The 20206-nt window shown below is 41.7% G+C and overlaps 2 protein-coding genes across 7 annotated transcripts in view; one reads left to right on the top strand and one right to left on the bottom strand.

The window, feature by feature from the left end:
- The window catches only part of macrod1 (mono-ADP ribosylhydrolase 1), a 160516-nt gene that overhangs the window by 52291 nt on the left and 88019 nt on the right, over positions 1-20206 (top strand). The gene's annotated exons all lie outside the window — the stretch shown is intronic.
- flrt1b (fibronectin leucine rich transmembrane protein 1b) overlaps positions 1-20206 on the bottom strand; it is a 43069-nt gene that overhangs the window by 19919 nt on the left and 2944 nt on the right. The window contains exon 1 of one of the 4 annotated variants that reach the window (XM_050043205.1): positions 17117-17451. The exons of 1 other annotated variant lie outside the window; for it this stretch is intronic. The gene's annotated coding sequence lies outside the window, so the exon portion shown is untranslated. Of the gene's footprint in view, positions 1-16747; positions 17049-17116; positions 17452-20206 lie in introns of those variants that run through there. 2 more of the 4 variants (XM_050043208.1, XM_050043207.1) reach the window with 2 other exon arrangements.

Here is a 20206-nt window from a genome sequence, read left to right as displayed (position 1 = left end):
TCCTTCACACTAACACACACACCAGCTCCCTGTTCTTTGTTCTTCTAGCCAGTGATAATGATAGCAACACCATTATGCACTGTGACAACACTACCTCCCACTTACTCTCTATGGCAGTTCACACCATGGCACAGTCTCTGCTTCTGTCTCTCTCTCTGCTTCCCTCCATCTCACTCCTCTCACTCAGAATAGTGTTGAGGTCAATTATCTCTGAATTTGCTTATACAGGAGAACAACTACTTCTGGCTGCTGGGAGGTGTTAAGTGGCAGCTGTAGATTATTTAGAAGACGTTCTGCATGTCGTCCCCCCTGACATTCATCCTCCCTCAACACCTCTTCATGTTTGCTATTCTTCTTTTTACATTTGGATTCAGTTTTCAGTTCTGCCATCCTTTTTTGTATTTTCCTGTATTTGCTGGCTCTTCTTTTAGCTGTCTTTTTCATTCTTATTTTATTGGCATCTGTGTTTTATGTGCTGTCTTTGTCCATCTTGGATTTTCTCTTTGTACTCCCTCTCTCGTTATTGCTTTTCTCCAGAGCTGAGCAAAATGGCAAAAAAAGTATTTGATTATTAGTGTATTTTTTTCTGTCTTTGTTGTTCTGAATTAAATTAGTATTTCTGTTAAGCTTAAGAATACCCAAAGATTTCCTTGTCGGAGATTCAGAACTTTAAACTGGGCTCAGGCTGATTTATCACCGATTCACTCCTCTGAAAATCGGAGGAGAAATCTGGTCTGGGACTTTGGTCTGTATCAATATTTGTCCCTGGTTATCTGGTAATGTGAGAGGTTTACAGATCCAGTCTTAAACTGCGTGAGTTTTAAAATCCTAACAGATTTTTAAATCAGGTTGCATCACGCATATAAAGAGCAACTTCACAGATGTTCCTCTCTCTAATCACAAACCTGCACACACCGCAAGATTTGAAATCAATGGCTCATCACACACTACAGGCTATTATTAAGATTAATGTGCCAGGAGGACCATGAATGCATCACCTTATGTGATCTCATGGAGAAGCAGATGTAAACCCTGTGCGGCAACTTTGCAGTGAGAGAAGACAAAAATCAAAAGGTGAAAACACAGTCTGGATGAGAAAATGGTCAGCATAGGTTTTTTCTATTCTTCGGCGGTGGTGAGATTGGAGGTGAGATTTCATATCCGTCAACAGTTGTAAGCTAGCTAACTTTGGCCTCGAGGGCTTGAATGTTGCCGTCGCTTGGCAGTACAGTCAGCTGCTCTGTACTGACATAATCACCCAGATTTTGAATCCTAAATATCAAGCATGTTTGAAATTATCGGGGCGACCTTGATGAGTCTGTGAGGAGATTTTAGACTGGATCTGTGAACGTCTCACATCACCAGATATCTTAGGCTGAACATCTGTACAGACCAAGATCCCAGACCTTGTTGTGAGGAGGAGCTGGAGATAAATCGTCCCAAAACTCCTGTAATGTGAGCCGAGTTTGCCTCAGTAATTTCAAACATGTTTGATATTTAGGTTTTAAATGGATTATTACACTTATGATTATGTCAGTACGGAGCACTGACATAATCAGCATTCAAGTCCTCAAGGCTAACGCTAGCTAGCATACAAATGTTGACAGATATTAAAACCGACAGTTAAAATCTCACCTCCAGTTGTGACTGAAGAGTAAACAACCTGTGTTGACCATTTTCTCATTCAGACTCGTTTAGCCTTCTGCTTTTGTTTTTTTTCCCACTGCAAAGTATTATTAACATTTCAGCAAGTTGTCGCACCGCATCAGTCTCTGTGTTGTTTACATCTGCTTCTCCATGAGATCGCCTGAGAGAGATCACGTTAATGGCACAGTTCCTCCGGCACAAAAATCTTAATAAGATCCTGTAGTGTGTGAAGTGCCATTATCTTCAGATCTCGTCGTGTGTGCATGTTTGAGATTAGAGAGAAGAACATCTGTGAAGTTTTTCCTTGATGCAAGTCCTCTAGTCTGACCAAGAATTGTGTGAACTGCAAACAGAAAGTCTATTTAAAATAAAATAATCAGCCCTGTTAGTGGAAATGCTACGGTTACGTTCATCAGATACAATCCCTCATTTTCGATGGTGCCTTTCGACACTCATTCTCGGCGAGCCGTCTAATTAATGATGGGAGTGCAAGCGTCTATTATATGGTGATGCCTCAGGTGATTTCTGTGTTACTTCCTCTCTTTATTGGAACAATTTTAAACTTAACTGATAGCATACATCAACAGTAAACGTGTTTTGTGACTTTAAGTGATGCTAACCTTGTACAATTTTGAACCGTCTCGTTCACTTCCAGTAGACAAAGTATCGTCACATCAACTTGAGGGAACACTCGCTTCTCCCTTTTAACAATCATACTTCTGATACATCAAAAGGTGATTCTGTGTTGAGATAAGATAATTAGTGCGTTGTCAAGCAATGTATCTTATCAACTCTAAGAATCTAATTTTCTTATCGAGGACATTTTCTATCACTATCTGTTCTCATCACCTTTTACATTCAGTTCATTTCAGTTCACTTCTGGTGTACTGGAGGGAACTGAAGATAAAATTTTTATATTAAATCTTTCCCGCTACCTCCATCTGTGTATGTATGTGTGTCGTGGTGGCAATATTCCTTGCTTTGTTTTCTTTCTTTCCCTCCACGTCTCTACCTCTCCTTTTCCTGAACAGTAAAGCCAGGACAAAACTCCAACGGTGATAAGATGAGAGCAAGCCACTGAGAGGCAAGCAGTGCAAATGGGAATTTTCAATAGATGGGTCCTGGAACCTATTGTCAAGAGGGAGAGAGAAGATGAAAAAAAGAGTGAAAAGGAGTGAAAGAGAGAGGATAAAGAAGAGAGATGGAAGGAGGGGAGCATGGATGGAGGCGGACAGGGAGATAAAGTGAGCTGTAGAGTTTTTGCCCTGGAGGAAGCTGGTTTCCAAAGAGGGAATGAGCAGCAGAGGAGGGAGTAAACGAGACTTTGAGAGAGAGCGCTGCTGGAGAGAGGGAAAGAGAGCAGAGGAGGAGGAGGAGAAGGAGGAGGAGGAGGTGGGCTGGGGATGGACTACAGAGTGGAGGAGAGGAGGTGAAAAGGGAGGACAGCGGTGAGAATGAGGTAGTCATGAGAAAATAATAAAAACGAGGGCGGAAGAGGCAGACATGGGTGGACACACACACACACACACACACACCGAGTAACACGCACGACACCCAGAGTGAAGGTGTTTTGCATTGGTGCGAATAATGAAAATGCTGGCGGCTTCATTTTAAACACAGCAGCTAATAATTAAAACAGTCAGACCTCACACTGTGGGCTACAGAGACAGCACGGAGATTTTTATGCATAAGCAGTAAATAAACTGTATTATCTCTCTGGGGGCTCTCTGAGGACTGCGGCCTTGGGTGCTGACAATATATTCACAGCGCCGCGAGCCAGCTCCTTCACACGCTCCCCTCACCTCAAATAAGGGTTACACAAACATGCAGGTTTAATAATGAGTAGCCATATTTTCCAAGTGACCAAAAAATCCCGATCTTTCAATTAAAATGTGACCATTTTAATGGCGAGCAGAAACTCAGATTCAAAATGATTCACTGTTTCTCCCGGCGTGTTAATCTTGGCAAGACTGAAAAAGCCTTCTGCAACGGTAATTAGACCATGGGACACTGAAAAGCCAGTGGAGCCCTCACAGATGAAAGCTTTTAGGTGGGTTGGCAGCTCCTTAAGGCAGGGTGATGCAGGTTTCACTGCAGGTTTTACAGACTGACACCCCTGAAGCTGTGAGTAAAATCCTCCCACACCCTGCTGGAGCGATCTCTCTGCTTAGCCATCTGCGATAAAGAAATAATATTCATAAAAACATATTGAGGAGCTGCGTTGAAAAGTAGCCTCCATCACATCAGCAGCGCACCATGTGACCTGGCCAGAGCCTGAATGAAACATAAACAGCTTTAATATCGGCCTGTGATATCGGGGTTTGCTATCAGTCCAGGAGGAATACATTAAATTTATCTGCACACAAAAAAAAACCCCACACACACACCCATCTGCTTGGAATATTATGTGCCAGGAGATGCTATGATATACCCCATCTCTCGGCAAAACACACATTTCCACACACGGCCCAGCATGCATACACATCGTCTCATGACGGTATGTGGATAAATAATCCCATTAAATATGATTGAGGGTTTTTCCGACTCAAAGCATTTACACTCTCCCTCTCTTTCTCTCACTCTGTGTCTCGCTCAGAATGAGGTATGCACAGGAAGTATCTTCAGACAGGCAATTTACAGGCCGGACACCCTCACACACACTAATACCACACACACACTCACACACAAAACACACACACACACACACACACACACACACACACACAGCAGTCCACCAGAAGGCACTCTTAGATAGGTCACAATAACTCTCAGTAGGTTGAACTTGGCACTTATGCCTTTGGAGCAGAATCCCTGGAGTCCTTTGTGTGTGCGCGTGTGTGCATGTGTGTGTGGGTGCTCGTGATGACAGACGAAACAAGTCATTTTAAATCCAATAAGATGTGAAGTACGTGTGGCCTCCTGGTGGCAGGCTAAGGCACGGTGCTGAAGGTTTGAATCCAGCTGACAGGCTTTGTTACCTCTCACCCACCAACACTTCATCTCTCTCTCTCTGTTATTTCCTGTCACTCTCCATTTCATTATTATTTCGGGAAGAAAAAAAAAAGATTCCACAGGAGCTGAACTTTCTGAAAAGAAAGAAAGAAAAACTTCAGTGTGAAAGGTGCTGTTGCTGAGTGAAGTGAGTGAACTAAAACCGATGCATCTGCTGTCAGTTTGTCAGTCTGTCAGTCAGTCAGTCCGTCAGCCAGTCCATCAGTCAGTCAGTCAGTTAGTCAGCAGCCGCTCTGTTTTTTGCTGTGTTTACCTCTGTTCCTCATTATAAAGAGACAATGAGCACACTCCAGAAAAGGCTATAGGGTAATTATCAAAGCTTATTCGAGCGCAGCGTCAAGCACGATCCCTGCATACCTGAGAGATCTATTGGAATTCAATACGTCAGGTCAAACATATATTCCTGCCAGTCGCTCTCAAAATCGAGCACCATCTTGACATCTTTGCAGGGGGCGTAGCACTCTCCAAACAAGGCACAGTAATTGGCTTGTGTACATGTTTATTTCGTTCTCAGATCGTTTCGGATAGTGAGGCAGTGTTTGCTTTACACTTTTTGTTGCCATGGTGGGTCGGTGATGATTTGGTATTTGGTTCCACTTCTATACTTTTAGTGGTCCAGATTTGGCAGTTTTGGTTCTTTAGCAGGTTGTAGATATGAAAAACAATCATTTTATTATACGTAATTGCTGTAGTATTTATTCTAAACTTTGATTTTTTGGGATTTATATTTTTAATTTTCTTTTCTTTAGTGGTTAAAAGGTGACCTATTATACCTTTGCCAATGATATTTTGTATCCTATATATAGTGTTACAATGAAGGATGTTCATATTAAACATGGCCAAAGTTTCACATAATGAGGTAAACATTTGTAGAAGTAAGAAGCTGTGTCCACCAAAGCTGTTTTTTTTCTAGGGCCAGCGTATTTTTTAAATTCTTTGCAACAGGAATTCGCAAATTTACACTGCACTACAAACACCAGCAGCGTGATGAGACGCTGAGCCGAGTGCTGCTTTTTGTCTGCGCTCGCCACTGACACTTCAACTGTCCATTCACAGTGAAGGAGGGACAAATACCGCAAAGACAAACTGTCACATCTTACATGTACAGTTGCTGAAAAACAAAAACAATGGAGGAGAAATATGTCGATATACTGTGTCTATATATATTTATATATGTTTCCTCTAATGAACCCACACAGATCGGAAAGGCCGTCATCTCTCCCTGCATGCTTCGGCCTTACCCTCATTAAGATCAAGTACTGTACCTTGTGCAGACATGTTTACCGCGGATATTCTGTATCACGGCAACCAGATGCAACCAAAGCGTCTCAGCTGAAAAAACGCTGCCCCTCCAGAGTGCTCTGAAATGCCTCCAGCTGGGCGTTTCCAGAGCAGCGCCTGGCGTTTTCAGCCGGGAAAAAACACTTTGGTGGAGACTAATCCTTGTGAGCATAAACCCATGGGCTTAAAAAATGTTTTGAATACTGTTTCTAACAGTATGATGTCATAGTGTGGCAGATTTCTTTAAATGGTCACCTGCTCCTGGCATGCGACTGCAGGTTTTTACATTACGTAGCCTACACTGCCAAATGAAGCTACATGCTAACGTCAGGGAAACATGTGAGCTTGGTTGCTGTTGTTGTTAATGTCTTCTTCATTTTGGATCACATCTTTTCTGGAACATGTCCAGTTCGGTTGTGTTTAGAAGATTTTATTGGTTTTTCATGGTTTAAATTGCTGCTGTTTTATGTTAAATTCATTCCCCAGCTGCAGTGACGATGCAGAGACTCCAAAATATGGATGACCTCAAAACTCTGACCAGTCAGAGCAGATGGCTTTTTCATGAGGGGGTCATAAAGAGACAGGCGCTAATATGGAGCAGTTCAGACAGAGGATGAATACAAGTGATTGAGCACAGACAGTATGAGGAAAATAAAGTGTTTTTGACCATTAAAGCATGTTAACGTGTTCTAGTAGAATCCCAAAATACAAAAATGACCCTGAAACTGAGCACAATAGGTCCCTCTTTAACTGCTTGCAAGATATTTGAACATGCAGTTACCAAGAAGTGCAAAAAATGACAGCTGATCACACAAAAGCCCTGAGATATCTAGTGTAAAACAAAGACAGCGCTTTGCAACATATACCAACAAACATGAAATTAGCCTCTATCCTACATATTAGCTTTTTAAACAGACACAAACATTATATTAGAACACCCACTGTTTGTCATTAGGCAGTGGGCTAAGTCGGGAAAACATTGCCAGCAAAGGCACACAGTTGGTGCGAGTCCCAAAATCTAAAATTGAGCTTTTTTAAAAAAAACACAAGTTCCAAATGAATTACATGCACCACATGTCATCGCAGCACTAATTTTTGCTGCAGGCCAGACACTCAGACTGCTGCAACAGATGTGGACTGTGGTGCAACTGATACAAAATTGGAAAATATAGACAATCTGGAGCTCGTGACACACTGAAGCCATTACTAATGCTCCATTTTGGTCTAATATGAGAGACTATGGGTCTGCATGAAGGGCTGGGCATTTATTTTCTTTTTTTGTGTGTGTTGGTTCTGACTCTGAATATCAAATAAAGATTTCTGAATTCTTATTCTTTAAAGAAACACAAAATCTTCCAGGTCTTTTTGTATCTTTCGTGCACATCAACACACTGAAAAAAAAAAAAAAACATGTTCAGAAATGGGATGATGAATGACTCTTTATTCCCAAAATAATCAGTAACCCTTGGCCATAGGTGCATAATTTATTCATTAATACTTTCATACATGTCCCTCTCCATTAGTTTTCTCAGCCTTTGATCCAACAAGGATCAAAAAGAAATCACTTTTTGCATCAAATGAACTCCTCATCGGGATGATCACATCTTTGGTCTTTGCTTTCCTTTTATCATTGGGTTTATTCTCTTTTCAGACCCTTTTTTCAGACCTCTCTACATCTATTTGTGACACGTTCTCCACGGTAACAACCCCAATTTGTCAAAATTCTCAGCTGTCAGTGATACCCACTGATAATTTGTAATTACCTTTCATTAACCTGCAGTATCAAAGCTTAATGACGACGGTTCAGTCGTGCTTTTCATGAGTATGAGGCGCTAGCGCTAACTGTGTCTGTTGTCTTTCTACTGGTGTTTAAACACAGTAAAAAATTGTATTCTTTCTAGAGAGTTTATTTTTTTGCTTATTTTGTGAGAATAATCTCAATTTTAATGGCATTAAACAAGGTTAATTTCTTCATTTTAAAAAGATTCGGCTCAGTTTGACTCGCACTGTTTAATCAAAGGTGCCAGCATTTCTGGAGGCGCCTGGTTTAAAGCTGGGTGAGGGAACAGCGCAGGTGCTCTGAAGTCATCCCTGCTGCTCAAACAAAAGCTCATCTCTGAACTTGTCTCTGTGTGACTCCTACTCTCTCTGACCTCCCACACTATTCCTCTGCTCCAACAAATGGACCTACATACACACATGCACACACACTCATACTCAGACACACACATACTCAGACACAAAGCCATAATGCAATATAACACAGCCTAATGCAAAACCATTGTGTAGTGTATGTGTGTGTGTTCGTGGCTGTGTGTCAAAAAGCCTTCTAAATTGTTAAAACCTTCCCTCGTGTAATGCATCTCTCTAATGTCCGTATCTGGCATCTACAGTGGGATATATTTATTTCAGGTTTGCAGGGGATTGTATTTATTAAATCTTTTCGGGACAATCTCAGCCAAAACATGGCATAACCTCAATTATATAAAAGCACAGTTTGTTTCAGAGCCATGCCGCCTCCTTCATTGCATAAGGCATAAACTAAGACATTAACTAGACCTACACAGAGTCAGGTTTGAATCGTGTCAGAACACACATGTTGGACTTTTTTTCTCAAACTCTACAGACTGTTTTGCTTTTTAAACAAAGAGGAAAATGGAGAATGGAGTCAACTTTTAAAACAAATTCTCTGTATTATTTGTCTCATATTTTGTTTATGGGTTAGTAAGCTCCTGGTATGCATAATGAATTAACTATATAAACTTTATTATATGTTCAGCTTTTCTTTCTGTGCTGGCTCTGAGCTGACTGTATTACCCTCATTAAATCTGAAATAAATTCGCACTTGGAAAGCCTATCTGGACAGAGAAAAATGCATGTTAATGGAAGACGTAAATGCATGCCACATTAGCATTTATTTGAAGTCATGTGTCTGTCCGCCTGACCTGTGTAAGTCAGTTATTCACTCTCGTTTTTTTTGGTCTCCACCAACTCCTGAAGGAAATATCTGGCTCTGTAGCTGCTAAATGTTCTAGGTTCACCTGCTAGTTGCTATTGGCGTCGCAGCTGCCTACTGTGGAAGAAAACTACGTTATGAGACAGTGAGTGTGGATCAGAGCAGTAGAATTGCTGTTGGACGGTTGAACAATGAGCTGAAACTCGCTGTAAAGCTCTGCAGCCACTCTAGACGATACACGTGGAGCAGCTGCGCCCGCATGAATTGTCCCTACCGCCACCCTTACAGTCAGTATGGCGGTGACGATATCAGAAATGGGTTCTAATACATCTCGTATTGTGACTAACCTTAGTGGATCATAACATATTGGGTATGGAATTAATCTGCAGATGCACCGGTTGAAAATAAAACCAATCTTTTCTGTGGATGCCAGTTTCTGAATGACGACGAAGGCCAAAATGTGGCCCTGAACACTCAGTAAGGCTTGTTGTGTTTAGTAGAGGCAATATCTGGAAAACTTGCGGCCCAGTCAGTTAATTGAAGTAAGGAGTCAGCATTCATTGATGGTATAAAGCTGTCAATAAGGTTTTCCAACAATTGTGAATCAGCGCAACCACGAGAGGTCCTTGAGCATACAGTCAAACACCTGCACACAAATCATCAGACTGATTGGTCTGATAGTATTCGAGATTAGCTGCTGACAGACAGATCCACACACTCACACACGCACACACGACCAAACACATGACCCCCTCCAGGCTTACACCTGGCAGAGATGATAAAAATATCAATTATAACCACTTAAAGGAAAAAAATCACCCAGCTAAATTTCCTAATTACCTCAAGCAGACCCAAAAATAGGTAAGTAGAAGCAGAAGCTTCAAGTCTTCCCTCGCAGAAGGTGCTTTAATGTGAATGGCGCCTGTCTGTAGCATTGCTTTTTAAAACCTGGGACGCGTAATATCTGCACCTCCCAACTAATTTGCATTTTGAGATCTGATCACAACGCCGGCAGACTCCAGATAACGAGAATGCTAATCAACATCAGGTGTAACTGCAAAGGCCGATATATTGAATGTAATTATCCAGATATAGATCGCATGTTAATAGCAGGTGTAAATGGGGCCTATGTCATTGAGTGAAGCCGACTGATGTCCTTTTGCAGATAGGATTGTGTCATCCTTCCATTTTCAATTTGTTCTTTTCATTGTGCGGTATATAGCGTATAGTGTTGAGAAACAGATAAGATCAGAGCGATGAGAAAGGCTCAAATCCATGACATATTATGTATTATGAGTACATGGTACGTGCCTATGCCTGCTGACCCACCGTTTACATTATGATGTTCTATCAGTTGTAGAAGGGACAGAGCTGCATTTTCTTATCAGAGTTCCTTATAATCTGAGACAGTGTAAGTGTTATCTGCACACATGATTCTGCCATGACAGGAACTGGGAACTGAAAACTAAGATTAGTCTAAACTATAAATGTAAAGATCAAGTTCAGATTGGAGCTGTTGACTGACTGTACACTATCAGTTTGACTATTTACAGCTGAACGAGTTCTGTGTTCTACTAGTATTTGTTAAGGAAGGATGAGAAAATGTGCCGTAATCCTCAGTAAATCATCTTGGTTGCTGTCTCAGTCGGAGTCTAAAGCTGTTCAGGACACGGTTATGAAATCATTGTTTCGGGGGCGGGTTAAACTCTAAATCTGGCTACAACTGCTGTGATTCCCACACACAGGCTGTATTAGGGTGGGGTGCCTGGAAACATTAATGTGCAGGTATATTTTGAGACCTGTATTTATAGCAGGCACCCCCCTCCTACCTCTGTCCTTTTGGTTTGTTCTGCTTCGATGAGAAGATTTTTTTAAGCCAAATACACTTATATATGTTAGTTAATTATTTGATTCTGCATACTGCATTTTTTTCCTTTTGGTGATGTATGCCATGACCATGAGGATGACAAGACAACTTCCTATCTTGCTGATGAATGAAGCACAGTCTGATCTGATTTAATTCATCTGACTGGTCAGTGGACTAAACCATTTAAGATTTTTTTTCATTAAAACAAAAACAAAACAGCCATGAAAAGGCCACAAGTCATCTGAGGGCAGCACGGACATCTTCCGTTTGTTACTATATTGATTTGGATGGGTGCCAATTCCAATATTGAATCATTAATAAAAGGAAATGTTAACAGCGTGCCAAAGTCAACAAGCATTGATATGCTTAGAAACAGTCCAGTCCTGGTTTCATGCTGCTGAATTATTTACATTTTGCTGTGAAAAATTAATGCTGAATGTCATGACTGTAGGCATGAAAACAAAGCTGAGGACAGTCTTTGAAATGGATGTAAATCAAACCCCAATTTCTAATAGATGTAAGCCACAGTAGGAGGTTATTGAGACAATGTAAAATAATGAATGAATAGACGGACAGGATCAGAAATCATTCAGGTAGGTACATTAGATAAGAAGGTCAAATAGCCCCAGGAAAGCAGACATGCTGCTTAGATATGAAGCGCAGAGAGTCATCTCTTCCTCTTGACACCTGTGGTTCTGCCACAGGGCACTGACCCAGTGCCTTGAAAACTGCTCACCACGACCCTCGACTGTATAAAAGAAGTGGAGGTAGCCTGCGGGTCTGAAAAGGAAAGGCAATAAGGAAGTGTCTTTGGCCTGCATTTTTCCTAATGGCCAGCAAGGGGCGCCTTCACTGGTTGCAATAGATGTCTAATTGTGTAGAAGTCAATGAAAATATGACTCTTTCTCATTTGATTTATTTTCTCAAACATTTTCCTGTTGCGTTTTTGGTCTCAATTGTTAGTGCAAAGTCTTCTTCAATACAACATTATGTTTTGTAAATTACTGTCCCATGTAGAGTCATTTATGGTAGGGCGCTCTACACTTTTGATGAGTGTCACTCAATAGACATTATGTATTTTTCACGCACAAAATAGTTTTGTGCGTAATGTGATTCTTAGTGTTGCTAATGTCGCCATGGAGATAGCAGTTTTCAATCCACACTGACTCTGCCACAGCAGCAGCTCTTGGGGATCAAAGAGGACAGCTACCAGTCGAACTGCCTTCACCAGGCTGACTGGAAGCAGACATTTACTGAACTAAAATATTTTTCACATCAGCTCCATTGGAAGAAATCAACAGTGTTTGTATTTATCGATTCATTACTTAATTTCCCAGCCTACTATAGCGAGTAATGGAAATCTGTCGCTTACAGACAGACTGGAAACTGATCAATCAATCTAGATACAGTTCATAAGTTAAAAACATGTATACAGCGGTATATTTGTGTGAATTAAACAGTTGTCTGTGCAAGTTACGCTACACTAAACGCGACAGAAACAGAAAATGCAGGGTCTCTGTTTACCACGCAGACAACAGAAAACCTTTCACAGAAGCATAAATTGAAAATGACGCATGACTATTTCATTTCTGTCCAGTGACACTTCTCAAAAGTGCTGTATGCTCTAACAAAAATCAGTCTTTAGGGCATGGCTACCTTGTGATTGACAAGTCTCTGAACTGTGACCTGTCAATCTGGATAAAGCCGTAGCAATGTGTATCATCCACAGCTCCACCCTCTCATCCAAATATGGTCACTTCTGCCTCCAAAACAAAAAGAATCAAACCAAAAATAAGATGCCAAAGATAAAATACCAAACACAGGGCTTTGAAACAGGAGTCCACAAACCAATGGGTGATGTTATGGTGGCAACATCCACTTCTATTATACAGTTTATGACCACTACATGCAGTCACTCACTGGTAAACTGAACAAAGCACCACTAGGGAAAAAACAGTCACTAGGAAGAATGTGGTAGTTTTAACCCCTCTGGTGGGAATTGATAAGATTCTATTGATACCAGTGGCACCATCGATTCTGCTTACTGGTCTGGTTCTTCATTGATTCTCTTATTGATTCCTCATATGTTTTTTGAGTGGAAAAACAAGAGCTGCCCCTTGAAAGTCAGAGACTTGAGTCGTTAGTTGGAGACCCCTCAGTCGACTGAGATTGCTTCGAGTCAAGCAGTCGTTTTCTGTTGTTGTTTGTCTGTTTGTGGGTTTTGTTTTTTTTGCTGGTGTTTTTTTATATGGACGTTTTGGTCCCCAGATTTTGACTTTCATGCTACTCTTTGGTACAGACATCTGCAGACGTGATGCAGCAGCACTGAGGAAGAGAAACTTCCCACTGTAAGGCTCCGAGATAACATTATCATGCTTCTCCTCGGAACTGGTGAAGTTACAGCTCACAGTGACTTAATATGACACAGTCCTTGGCTTTTGTTTGATATCTAGCATTAGCTAAAAGTGTTGCACATTTCCGATCTGTCGTTAGTGGCGTTAGCTTGTTTACTGTATAACATGAATGCCGCTGTCACACTGAACATACTGCTAAGCCCAGTTCAAACTTTAAAACTTTATATGGGGGAAAAACAAACAACCCATTGGTCAAGTATTTGTATTCAGTGGCTGAATCTGATTCGACTGACATAATTCTGAATTGGGTACAGCCCTAGAAAAAAACGTAGTGTCAGTGCAACTGTTTTATTATCAGAGTCTGAACACAGTGTAGAAACAGAGAAGAAGAAAAGCCACTGTTTTCATCTTTCTTTGTGAAACCCAGCTCGGCTTTGGATCTTTTCTTCCTCTCCATCATGCCTCCCTCTTTTTACAACTATCCAGCAGATGCATGAGTTTGACTTCGTTGTTTTGACATGCGCAACTGTCAGAGAAACATGCCAGCATTGACAAAGGGAGTTGACAAGCTCGGTGGCACATGATTGAGATGAATTGGACATTTCAAAACCAATTCTTAACTGGCAACAGTTCTCAAGTCCACCCCTACCCTAGGGTCATACTACTAGAGTCTTACATTTGGAATAAATTGCCTGTATATGAACAGTTCAGCAAGAGAGAAGTGAAGGTTTCAGTCGTTCATCAAGTTCTAGATGTGTTAGACAGCACTAATCAAGATTTTTATGTTAGCAATTACAAAACTACCATAATGTACTGACAGAAATGTATTGCATGTCTTTGCACTTCCCCTCAGCTCTACAGAGCACTCCAGCATCTTTCAGCTCATTGTTTTGGTTTTACGGCCCACAAGAAAACCTTATTGTACACTACCCGCTAAGCATCAAACCACAGGCAAAAAAGTAAGTGACAGTTTGACGAACATGGTGGAGTATTTCACAGCTCAGGAGCCATATATTTTCCTTGGTGAAGAGATAAACAGAGCTGAAAAACAGAGTGAATATTGGACTTAAACTCACCAGGTTGCCAGAAACCAAATAAATGCTAATGCTGCTGCGTGTCTGCCGGGTGTGCAATAGGCGACAATAACAAATTTGATAATATGTAAATGTTGTGTTTTTAGCTCGTTGTACTGACTCCTAAGAAATCTGGAGGTGCAGATTTAGGAAATTAAAAGGATGCCAGAACAACACCACACAAGGATTATTTTGTGTTTTCTAGTAAATCTCATCCATCCATGCCACTTTTTTTACTGCCAGTACAAATTCAGTACTGAGCCTCAGTATCACAAAGTCTACATGGAGAATCAGTCCAGTCGTCCCACAGAACAGCAGAACATTTAGCTGTTGCTTTGGAAGATTACACTCTGTTGAGGAAGATCTAATACCGTATTTGTTGTTGAGAAAACAACCTGGTCTCACTCCCATCTCATCAAATCGTGAGGCTTGGTCAGTGACCCTTGGTGTGAGGTATCAATGCACTGGGCACCCTTTAGCGCCAGAATGGGACGCACCGGGCAACGGTATATTTTGACGCTCCAACCAAGTGGTGTAGTAGAAAGACTGAGAAGGTCCACATAGGGTGGGTGGGTCAAACAAACTCCAGACTTATATGATGTGTGTCATGTGACAAACATACTTATTTTAAGCCAAACCATGGTGGTTTTGTTCTAAACCTAACCACGGACTTTTGTTGCCTAATCCTGAGGAATAGACCTAAAAAAGTTTTTAACTTACATTCGAAGTTTATTCTGAAATGAGACTATACGCATTTGACATGTGGAAATTGTATATTTCCTCTTGATAATGGAAAAAACAACCCTAAATTGACATGCCATCCCTGAGCATCCAACACCGACACTGGCGTACCTAGAGCGTCATAGATAGACTTGTTGACCAAGCGTCAGTGTATGAAGAATTAAGAGTGAGAATGTGTTGTTAAAAAAAGGCAGGCTCTTGGATCAGATTTTAATATTGTGGTGTCATTAAGTCACCTTCCTGTTAGTCTGATATTGCCCTCATATTGGGTTCAGCAAACTGATTGCACAGCCAATACAAGAGGACTTAAAGCTGCTTACAAGACGAGATTAATCTGTCAGAAATGATTCTGTGGGGTTCAATTAAGAACTGCACACACCGAGGGTCTGCAAGTGTGTTAACAGCCGACACATGCTGTGCTAAATGCACTGGCACTAACATATCTTTTAACATATGTGCTGTGAAAAACTTAACAGAAGCTCGGTCAGCTGAGCTTCACACAGGTGCCGACGATTTCAAAACAGGCAAATTTGCTTCTGACGTGAAAGCGGGGCCTCTTGTTAGGATGAATGATGCCTGTAACAGATTTCAGGAAATGAAAAAAAAAAAAAACCCCACTGCCATTCAGGCTCAGGGACGATACTGAGGTCTGCAGGTTTTATTTTTTTAATTTTGTTTGCCAATTTAACAATCTGAAAGATGCCTATTGAGGGTGTTTTTTCCAACCGCTGCTTGGTTTATTGTGTTTCAAATGGAGAGTTATATAAGCAGTGCTCCTCTCCTGCTGTCGGATGGGTGAATAAGAGGAGATCAAAAGGGAGGCGATAGAGAAAGAGTGTCTGCTGCCTTCTCCTCTTCTTTATTCTCTCCACATTCTGCCAATGTGCAGTTCCCTCTAACTGCATGACTTGCCCTGGATTCTCTCTTTCTCTCTCCCCCTCTCTAGGACATTACACTTTAATCTCATGTTCCCTCTCTTTTTTTCCTCTTGTCCCCCTTTTGGTCTCTTCGCCTCTCACGCTCTTTTCTCTTGTTCATCACTCCATCCATCCATCCATCTCTGCCTTTCTTCTTTAATCCCATGTTCTGTACTGCTTTGGCCCGGAGAATCTCATTCTAATCTGCTGCCTCAATATGGCCCCGTATGACTGCTAATCCTGTGCGTGTATATTCGTGTGTGTGTGGTGTGTGTGTGTGTGTGGATGTATGTTTGTGTTTACATCCAGCTGAGAGATGTTAGGCAGTTTTGCAGAAATGAGTTGGATGACGCAACATTTTGTTTGTGTTTTTTTAGTCAAGTTGACGTCCTGCAAAACATGCAGCATCAAAGCACAGCAAAGGCCTTTATGTATGAGGTGGTGGGGGCAGATATTGTGCCATCAACAGACAGTCCTGGCCCTTCTGACACACACACACACACACACACACACACACACACACACACATACACACAAAAAGAGACCACAAGCAATTATACACACATAAAAACCACACTGCTCACATGAGGGATGCAGGGAGGGAGCAGGAAAGAGCGATGGGAGAGATGAGAGAAAACATGCAAGTGGGAATTCTGTCTCTTTACAAAGTATAATCTCTCACTTTAATCTCCCTCTCTGCCTGTAACTCTCTGAAGCCCTGCTGTTTAAATCTCTGACTTTTTTCCCCTCTTTTTGCTCCAGCAGGTAGGTGCACAAATGAACACATAAAAATAAGCACACATTTCCCAACAAGAGTAAATATATATAAAAAAGAATCCAGCAGCATGAGAAATAGAAATGTAAAAGCCTGACAGCCTTAACCTGCATGAACCGCTCACCCTTTTTCCTCTGCGAATGCACAGTCATCAAGCCGACACAGATCATACCTTTGTTATCCATTTTCTGCCTCTCTGCTGCTCGCTTCCCCTCCTCAAGGCATCCTTGTCAAATCATCCTCTTAACTTAATAGATAGCCTATTTACGCGGGGTCCGTTAAGTCCCGGTCAGCAGCCTGCACAGCCGGGAGAGGATGCTCGGTCTGCCCGCACCGTAGCTCCGCGATGTGCACTAGTTATCTCCCACCCTGTTGTTTCACTCTACTGAGGGTTAATGTGTTTGGAGCGTGTGTGTGTGTGTGTGTGTGTGTGTGTGTGTGTGTGTGCGTATGTGTGTGTGATGGAGATAGAGGAGGAGAGAAAGACACTAACCTCGGATAAAGTCCCGTCTTTTTTCTCCTCTCCACCGTGGCTTCTCGCTGTCACTTAGCTCCCCTCTAACCTACGTCAACTTCGCTACTTCAACTCCAAAACGTCTTGTCATAACGTTACCGCTACACACTCCTCTTCTCCTCTCTGCTCCTTCAAACAGCTCCGCGTCTCTCCCCGAGCGCAAAGCAGCGGCAATAGGTGCGACTAATCTCTATTTCCACCTCGGTTTATCCCGCAAGTCTTCAGGGCGCCTCGGTCTTTTAAAATAAACCAACTGTGTTTAGTAACGGCTTGACAGGTGTCGCCTCCAGCGCGCGTTCTATCCTCCTCCTCTTCTTCTTCGTCTCGCGCCGAGGCTGCGCGCGGTGTTGTTTCTGTGTGTGTGTGTGTGTGTGTGTGTGGTGGGGGTGCTCTTTACAGTGGCTCTCTGAGCTCCGTTACAGGGGTTCAGCAGGTCGCCACGGTCCAGCAATTACCGACAACTCACCAAGCATTAGACTGACAGGTGCACACACACATATAGGCTACACACGCACGCACGCACACAAAGCGCCATAGCTGGTGGTGCTCTGGGGCCGCCTACATGCAGCCAGTTTGGGGGCCCTTTAGATGGAAAATGAGTTGATTTCAGTCCTTGAGGGAAGGAAGGAGAGAGTTTTCTCACACTTGGCAGCAAAGTAGAAAAGAAGCTCGGCTCTATATGTCAGAGTCAGTTGGAGTTTTAATTAAAGCATACAGGCACTGACATGCTGGAAGCCAGAGACGAGGTTCCTCGAGAGTCTGTTCTCAGCTAATGAGTGAGAGTCAACACCGGTTCAACTGATACTGATGTGTTTTAATTCAGACTTTGTGACCAATGATTTTTAATCGCCCATGGTGGCACACCTAGCAATTAATTTGCATTTATTACCTTCGGGCTGTTCTCTCACAAAAGAGTTGCCACGTCTCAGCCCTTTGGGTGCTGCGTATACAGCAATATTAAATGTAGCTTTCAGTGGCAGGACATGGGTGCGAATCACCTGTGCACCTTTATTCCATCCAGACGAGCACATGTGTGTATTAACTGTTTTATGTGCACAGCTTATCAGCACACGCAGCATCTGTGGAGAGCTCATGTGGGCCCTTTGGGACCCCAGCTCCAGGTGCAGCTGCAACACCAGCACCCTCTGGCGCTCTTCCAGAGATGGCTGAGTCTGATTCAATTGAGGCGACTCATAGTCAGACTCACAGTCTCAATCTGAATGAGACAATGTTACAGTAAGATGCAGCCTGGCACATACTGAATTTTTGAATTTGGTGCTGATATCGGTCTTCAAAAGCTGGAACAAACGGAGGAAATATCTCGGCTGATATTCACTTTTATACATGAACAGATAACACAGACATCACTCACATAGTTTTTATAAGAATTGTATCCATGGTATGTGACATTTAAACAGTTTTACAGTGCTCTCTGTAGTGGCATTACTCTTTCTAAATACTCTACATATATATATACCAGATATCTGTGATAAGCTAATATCTCTACCAGAAATTGCTCAAATTACACTTTGCTGTATGTAGACTATTTAATATTTTAATGCAGAATAAGGGTGGACACAATGACATGCGGTCCAGTCCAGTATCTGATGTGTAAAATCATTTGTTGTGCTCATTCATCTCTAGTGCTACACTTCTCTCACTGTGCATTGATTGTAATATTGTTAAACTGCATCACATTATATTGTAATATTTTTCCCATCATACAAAATCTGATAGTGATGCTAATTGCACACTGTTATAATGGGGGATAATTTTCCAATCTTTTTTTTTACTTAATGAAAAATAGCAGTCATATTCCTACAGGAACTATTAGTGCGTCTGCGGTAAATTACTGTAATTTATGGTCTAGTTACCCCTCACGGTATCCGTTTAATAGCTCTGTGCAGGCAATTATTGTCTAAGTAAAAGTAGGTTGAAGCATGTTAGCTGCTAAATCCCTTCAAATTCAGAGCAAAAAAAAAACATGCAAAGCACTCAAATAACCAACACCTGCAAAGGCAAATGGTCTCATGTTGCAAATCAGAGTTAGAAAAAACAGGTGGTTGGATGAACAGAGCCTGAACGATATGACATGATTTGGACTCAGAGGATCACAACACATCGAATATTGGTTTGATTTGATGTTGATGAGGTTGCTCATGATTTCATTCTGTATTCATGACCTACTTTGTTTTATACTCAATAAGCTGCTGCAACAAACAAAGTTGGGCAAAAGAGTGAGTACTGTTTTGTTCTTTTTATTGAACAGAAGAACATCTGCACTGATGATTGTAGTTTGTAAGTAAAATACTGTGGTTATGTTCACCTGAACAAACACCACGTGTCTGATTGCTAAACTCATCAGACCACAGAAGGCAAAATAAAACCTTTATCACCTTTGCAACCCTTCTCTGTCACATATTTGCATGCTGGTCATATTAGATCATGTTCTTCCAAATGAAATCAGATAAAAACGTTGTCCAAGCAAGTTTGTGACATCACTGCAGTATGTTTACAGTGTTACAGATTTAAAGCAACTTACTTTTTGTCCGTTTATGTTTTCTAAGACAAAGTACTAAGATTATCAGGCAACAGGCTTTTATCACCTGCCACTGATTTACATTGTGATACTTCAAATTAGATAATCAAACTATGGTGGCGTATCTTTTGAGAAGAAATCAGACCAACACCCTGCCCTTTGTTCACAAGTGGAGGGGTGTGGCTTTATGTAAGATATGCATGCTAGATCTCCACCTTATTGACACCGCACATCTGCAGAAGCACAGTGATGTCACTTATGACTTATTCTTGCTGCATGGTTCAACTCAGCTCAACTCAAATCACTTTTGGTACCAGGTCCTTTTCTCTGTTTTGTTTTCCACAACCCTCAGTGTAGGTGGGATTCTTAACTGATCGCTATAGGGACGCCATGTGAAACTGCTATGACATCATCTTTGACATTTTTGTCTCTCACTGATTGTCCTGTGTCTTTTGTTTTATGTTCTTTGTTGGAGTGCATCGCTTGGGTGTCACAGCAAAATTCACTGTATTCCTATGCAGTGACAAGTG

Source organism: Epinephelus moara, chromosome 4, assembly GCF_006386435.1.
Source record: "Epinephelus moara isolate mb chromosome 4, YSFRI_EMoa_1.0, whole genome shotgun sequence".
In the NCBI taxonomy this organism is placed as follows: domain Eukaryota; kingdom Metazoa; phylum Chordata; class Actinopteri; order Perciformes; family Serranidae; genus Epinephelus; species Epinephelus moara.
Note: the sequence above shows the minus strand (reverse complement) of the source record. Positions and strands in the feature narration are given on the sequence as shown.